At 36.5% G+C, this 5,908-nt stretch overlaps 1 pseudogene; it reads left to right on the forward strand.

The window, feature by feature from the left end:
- Nucleotides 1–1,063: 1,063 nt before the first annotated feature.
- On the forward strand, nt 1,064–4,323 carry LOC105061535 (uncharacterized; annotated as a pseudogene).
- Nucleotides 4,324–5,908: the final 1,585 nt, after the last annotated feature.

Consider the following 5,908-nt stretch of genomic DNA (forward strand, 5'->3'; position numbering starts at 1 on the left):
TGGTGTGGTGGTGTGTGTGTGTGTATCTATATCTATATATATATATATATACATATATATATATATATACATATATATATATATCATATATATATACATATATATATATACATATATATATATACGCGTATATATATATATATGTGTGTATATATGTATATACATATATATATGTGTGTGTGTGTGTGTGGTTTGTGTGTGTGTGTGTGTGTGTGTGTGTGTGTATGTATGTGTATATATATATATATATATATATATATATATATATATATATATATATATATATATATATATACGTCTATGTGTGTTATATATACACACGTATACTTATATATATATGTTATATATATACATTTACATATATATATATGTATATATATATATGTTTGTATTACATATATACGTATATACATATATATATATATACACACAAATATACATATACATATATATATATAATGTATATACATATATACATATACATATATATGTATAATGTATAAAATATACTTTGTGTTGGGATATTATAGTATTGCTAACTTAGCTCCTCATATGAGTTTGGTTGTGCCCGTGTACCTCAAAACAGGATGGCTCGTGTGAAGAGTTTCAAAAAAGGAGTGAGCTGCGTGTGGTTATAAAACCCCACGCATCGTCTAAGCTTGCCTATTCGGTCGCTCAAGCCTTCCATCTGGTTGGGTTAAGGAGCTCTTGCTCCGTCACCCACATCCTCCACGAAGACCACGATGACACCATCGTCGGACTCCTCCAACGACCACCTCTCCCTTCCTTCCCTCCAGCCTCCGTCTTCTCCTACTTCGTCACCGACTTTGGCGATGGTTCTTTACTCCAGGATCCAAGACCCTTGCTCTAATTAATTATGCCTGGTCGCATGCGGAGCTGAAGCTGACATCAGTGCCGAAAAGCTCCCAAGTGGGCACGGAGGTTGGTGGTGCCGAAGCCAGGGGGGGAGGGGAGGGGAAGGGAGGGGGTTGGTGGCATCGGAGTTGAGGAGGGAGGGGAGGGGAGGGGGTTTGGTGGTCTTGCGAAGCTAGATGTAGCACGAATGGTGGGTGTGGTGTGGACGACGGTGGGGTGGGGCCGCGGCGAGGGCAGCACAGACAGGCACGGCTCGGGTCTCATGCAGCAAGAACGGGAGGGTGGAGGGGAGGTGGTGGGAGGAAAGGATGGGACCATCATCACCAGAGCCGATGACAGCACCAGAAAGCTCTCAAGTGAGGTGAGGAGGTTTGGTGGTGCCAGAGCCTGGGGAGGAGAGGAGATGGGGTTTGGTGGTGACAGAGTCGAGGAAGGAGAGGGGAGGAGGTTTGGTGGCGGCTCGAAGCTGAGTGCGGCACGGATGGTAGGTGCAGCGACGGCGATTGGGCAGGCCTACGATGGGGGCAACGCGGATGTCCACGATCTGGACCTCACGCAGCAGGGGCGAGGGATGAGAGGGAGGCAACGAGAAAAGGGATGGAAAAGGAGAAAAAAAAGAAAAAAATATTTGTGAAGAAAAAAATTATTATTTTATTATTAATAATGATTTGAATATTATTATTTTTTAAATAATATTAATTTTAAAATAATAATAAAAATATTATTTTTAGAATAATATTATTAAAAATAATATTTTTATTATTAATTTAAAAATACTATTTATATAATAACATCTTTTTTAAAAAAATTATTTCAAAAAATTAATAATAAAATATAATTTTAAAAAAATATTACTTAAATAATATTAATTTTAAAATGATAATAAAAATTTTATTTTTTAAAATATTATTTTAAAAGTAATATTTTTATGATTAATTTAAAAATACTATTTTGTATGAGAATATATTATTTTTAAAAAATTTATTTCAAAAAATTAATAATAAAATATTATTTTAAAAAAAATATTTCTAAAATATAATAAAAATATTATTTTAAAATATTAATTTATTATTAATAATAATTTAATAATAATAATAATAAATAAAATATTATTATTTGATTAATAATAAAAATTATTTTAGTAATAATAATAAAATATTATTATTTTATTAATAATAATATATAAAAAAGATAATGTGTAAGCAGAGGATCAACGAACTTTTCTATCTCCCTCAACCCGGGGTGGAGGGTTGTGACGGAGGCACCATGGGCGAGCAAGGAGCGGATGGCAGAATCGAGCCTGCCCTTTTACTCAGAGGCTATTAAATGCAGAGATTTGGCTTTCAAATTGACAGAGTATCGTGCTCTATTTGTGGATAATTTATCAGGTTTGATCTAATCCGATGGATCGATTCAGATCTCAAAACATATTATTTAAAAAATAATAAAAATATTATTTTTTAAAAATAAATTAGTATGTTATTATTTTTAAAATTAAAAAATAGTATGTTAGCTCGCATAGTTATGGTTCATGCTTAGATATACTTGATTTCTCATTTAAAGGATTGTGATGCATTTATGGGTTTTATGGTGGTTGAAAATGGGTTAGATATGGATTAAATATTAGAGTGTTGCCAACTTAGCTTCTCAAATGGATTGAAAGAATATCTCTTCAGTGCAACTACTTAATATGGTATAATCAATATATTTTATTTTCCTACATCTGGCCCCACACAACATGCAGATCTTTGACTAGTATATATATAAAATAATACTCTGTGGAGAAGCCCTAGAGTGTTGCCAACTAAACTTCTCCAATGAGCAGAGTTGCACCATCTGGACAGAATCCGATTCAAGAAAGCCTTTTACGAAACATCGTGATTCTTTCCCATCGAAAGAAGGGGACCGCTTTCATTCGACGAAGATGACGATGAGGAGGAGGACCAAGATGATGGTGGAAGATATTGTCAGATCCAGGACGACGATGACGAGGATTCATTGGAGAGCCATGGAAAGTAGAGGAGGCTGGATAAGTTTGTCCTTCCATTAATCCAAGATCTCTGCCACCCAAAACTTCTCCTTCTCTCGGCCCATTGATTGTCGCTATGTCGACGAGGATGACGAAGACGAGCAAAACGACATAGATGAAGCCATGGACGAAAATGACGACGACGAGGAGGACCAAGATGATGGCAAAAATACCGTCATTCCGGGATGATGATGATGAGGATTCGTTGGAGAGCTGTGGGAAGCAGATGAGGCTGGACAGGTTCGCCTTAGGGTTCGAATTCACCCCCCGTGCGCCCCGACTGGTGGCCGCACCATTGATGAGCAAGATTCCTGCAAAAAGCTCCCCCACCGATTGGTCAGAGGATGCGACTTTTGTGCCTCATAAGCCACTAAAGCGAGTTGAGACCACATCCATCGCTGTTGCCCCCACCACCACCCAGGAGTTGGACTACAACGAGGTCTCCGCTGTGCTCGAGAACATCTACAAGCTCAGCCCGATGGAGGTTTCCAATGTGGAGGAGACCGATCAGCATAGAAGGTGGCACCATGGATGGTCAAGGAAAAGGCGAAAGAGAGGGATGGGGAAGAGGGCAATGTGGTGAGGAATAGGAAGAGGTGGGTGAGGAGATTGAGTTTGGAGAAGAGGATAGCTTTGAGGAGGAGGAAGGATAAGGAGGTGGAGACAGTGGCCACGCAGGATGAAAGGAGGGATCTTGATGAGGATGTTGAGAAGCTGTTGAGGAAGTTCTCGATATTGATAAATTTGGCGAGCTTGGATTGGAAAAAGATAAAGATTTTGCTCGTTCTTAGTTATGTCAAGCATAATTGGCTGTTCGAGTTAATGCAGCCCATGAAAGTGAGCATTTTGATTCAATTTCTTTGCTAGCAAGTGGGTTTATTTCAAAAAAATGAATAAATTGATGTCATCGCCGTCACCACTAGTGGTGGGGGCTCAATAGCAACAACCTCCAGATGCCCTATGGGGTTGATATAGGAAAGTACGTCTTTGCAAGCTCTAGTGTGTATCTGGACCGCTCGAATGACAACGATGAGATGAGGGACAGCCCAAGGGACACAGGGTCGGAGGATGCTATGGACGAGGAAGATGATGATGAATCTGATGGGCTTCTGTTGACTAGAGAGAAGTTTTAGTGAGAGCTTGGATTCTTCATTCAGAATGCTGGCTGATTCCATTTAAAAATTTGGAGAGATATATGAGATGATGGAGAACAGCAAGCGGCAGTAGATGGCGGAGCTAGAGAGGATGAAGGAGTTCCAGAGGGATTTGAAAGTGCATAAGAGGTAGATTTTGGAGAAGGCATAGGCCGAGATTGCAAAAATAAGGGTGGAAGAGGGGGAGGATGAGGAAGAGGAGAGGAGTGAAGATATGAGGACAGGGATGATAAGATCGATGTTTTTGCCGAGAACTTGATCTAGTGTCAATTATTAATTCCAATTCTTTCTTTAAAATTTTAATTCTCTTTTAGTATTCCATTTGTTGAAAATTGAAGATGTCTTAATCGACAGAATGAAACTCCAGATGGTTGCTTTCCTTAGCCATTCTTCACTTTTATGATCAAAATTCATAATATATCTAATATCAGGCTCTTCATTTACTAGGCATGGACTATTTTCCTTCAGCTCCTGTTTGTTTGTTGGTATAAATAATATGTTTGGGAGACATATTAGGAATGTTATTTGACATCACAGTAGCAAAACAAATGGAGCAGAGTTGAAGGTGGATATGTTTGTTAGATCCAGACTCTTCTATATTTTAATAGACTCTTCTTCATATTTTTGCTAATATAGGAATTCTTTATGTCAGTTTGTCCCCAAGGAGTCAGAAGTTTAAGAACAAGTTCTTGTATATTGGACTGTTGCCAACTCAGCTTCTCAAATGAGTTTGGTTGTACCATCTGGATAGAAAAGTATTAAATAATTTTTTAAATTATATTTAATTCAAAGTATTAAATTATTTTTATACATTAAAAAATTATTAAATGATTTATTAAATTATATTTAATTCAAAGCATTAAATGATTTGCATACATCTGGCCCCGCATAATGCGCTGGTCTTCGACTAGTTTCTCATATATAAGCATTGGACACAAGAAAAGAGAAATAATGATTTCATCAAAATATAACACAAACTTTTTTTTTTTTGGGTAATCACTGAGCCAAAGGCTATATTAAGAGCAAAATACAGTGTTTACAGCATACATATTGATAATATTAATTATGAGTGAGTTTACATTTGAATTGATAATATTTCCTTTCTAATAAGCACTTTGAAGTAAATGTCACTAAAATATTGTATCATAATCCACAGTTAAAAAAATTATGTTGTAAATTTTTTTATTATTTAATACCTATTTTTTGAATTATTTTATAATATATATATATATATATCATATACTCAATGAAATATTTATTCTCTGATGAAGTAATAGTAGTTAAGATGTACCTTGCATTCAAGAAAAACAAAAGATTCTGAACGACTGGTGAGGCAAAGAGATAGGAAGAAGGTATCTCAAATAGACAGCTCCAGTGAGAGAGAGATAAAAAGGGGAGAGAGAGAAAGAATGAGAAGATGAGCCACGATTCTGATGAGAGAGAAGAAGAGTTTTAGAGGGAGAGATAGGGAGAGCTTGGATAGTCTGTACCAGAGAGACAGAGAGGGAGAGAGAGTGAGAGGAGTTTATATCAGTAAGAGAGAGAGAATGTGAGAGAATGAGAGAGTTTGCACTATGAGAGAGAGAAAGAAAAGAGAGGAGTTTCTATCGATGAGAGAGAGGGCAGAATGTCATTTGAAAAAGGGAAAGATCGGCTTGAAGGCTTTATGGACAAGGTCAATCTAGATTCAATTTGCAAGTTTAAGATGGGTGTGTATGGCTTGAGGAATGAATTTAGACAGTACTGGTACAAAAAAATTAATTATTTCATGTAGAAAAACAAATATGTTAGAACCAAATTTAGTCATTATATTTATTTTAAAGGTCAGCATATGGTAATTTCACTATTT

Source organism: Elaeis guineensis, chromosome 4 (genome assembly GCF_000442705.2).
Source record: "Elaeis guineensis isolate ETL-2024a chromosome 4, EG11, whole genome shotgun sequence".
NCBI lineage: Eukaryota > Viridiplantae > Streptophyta > Magnoliopsida > Arecales > Arecaceae > Elaeis > Elaeis guineensis.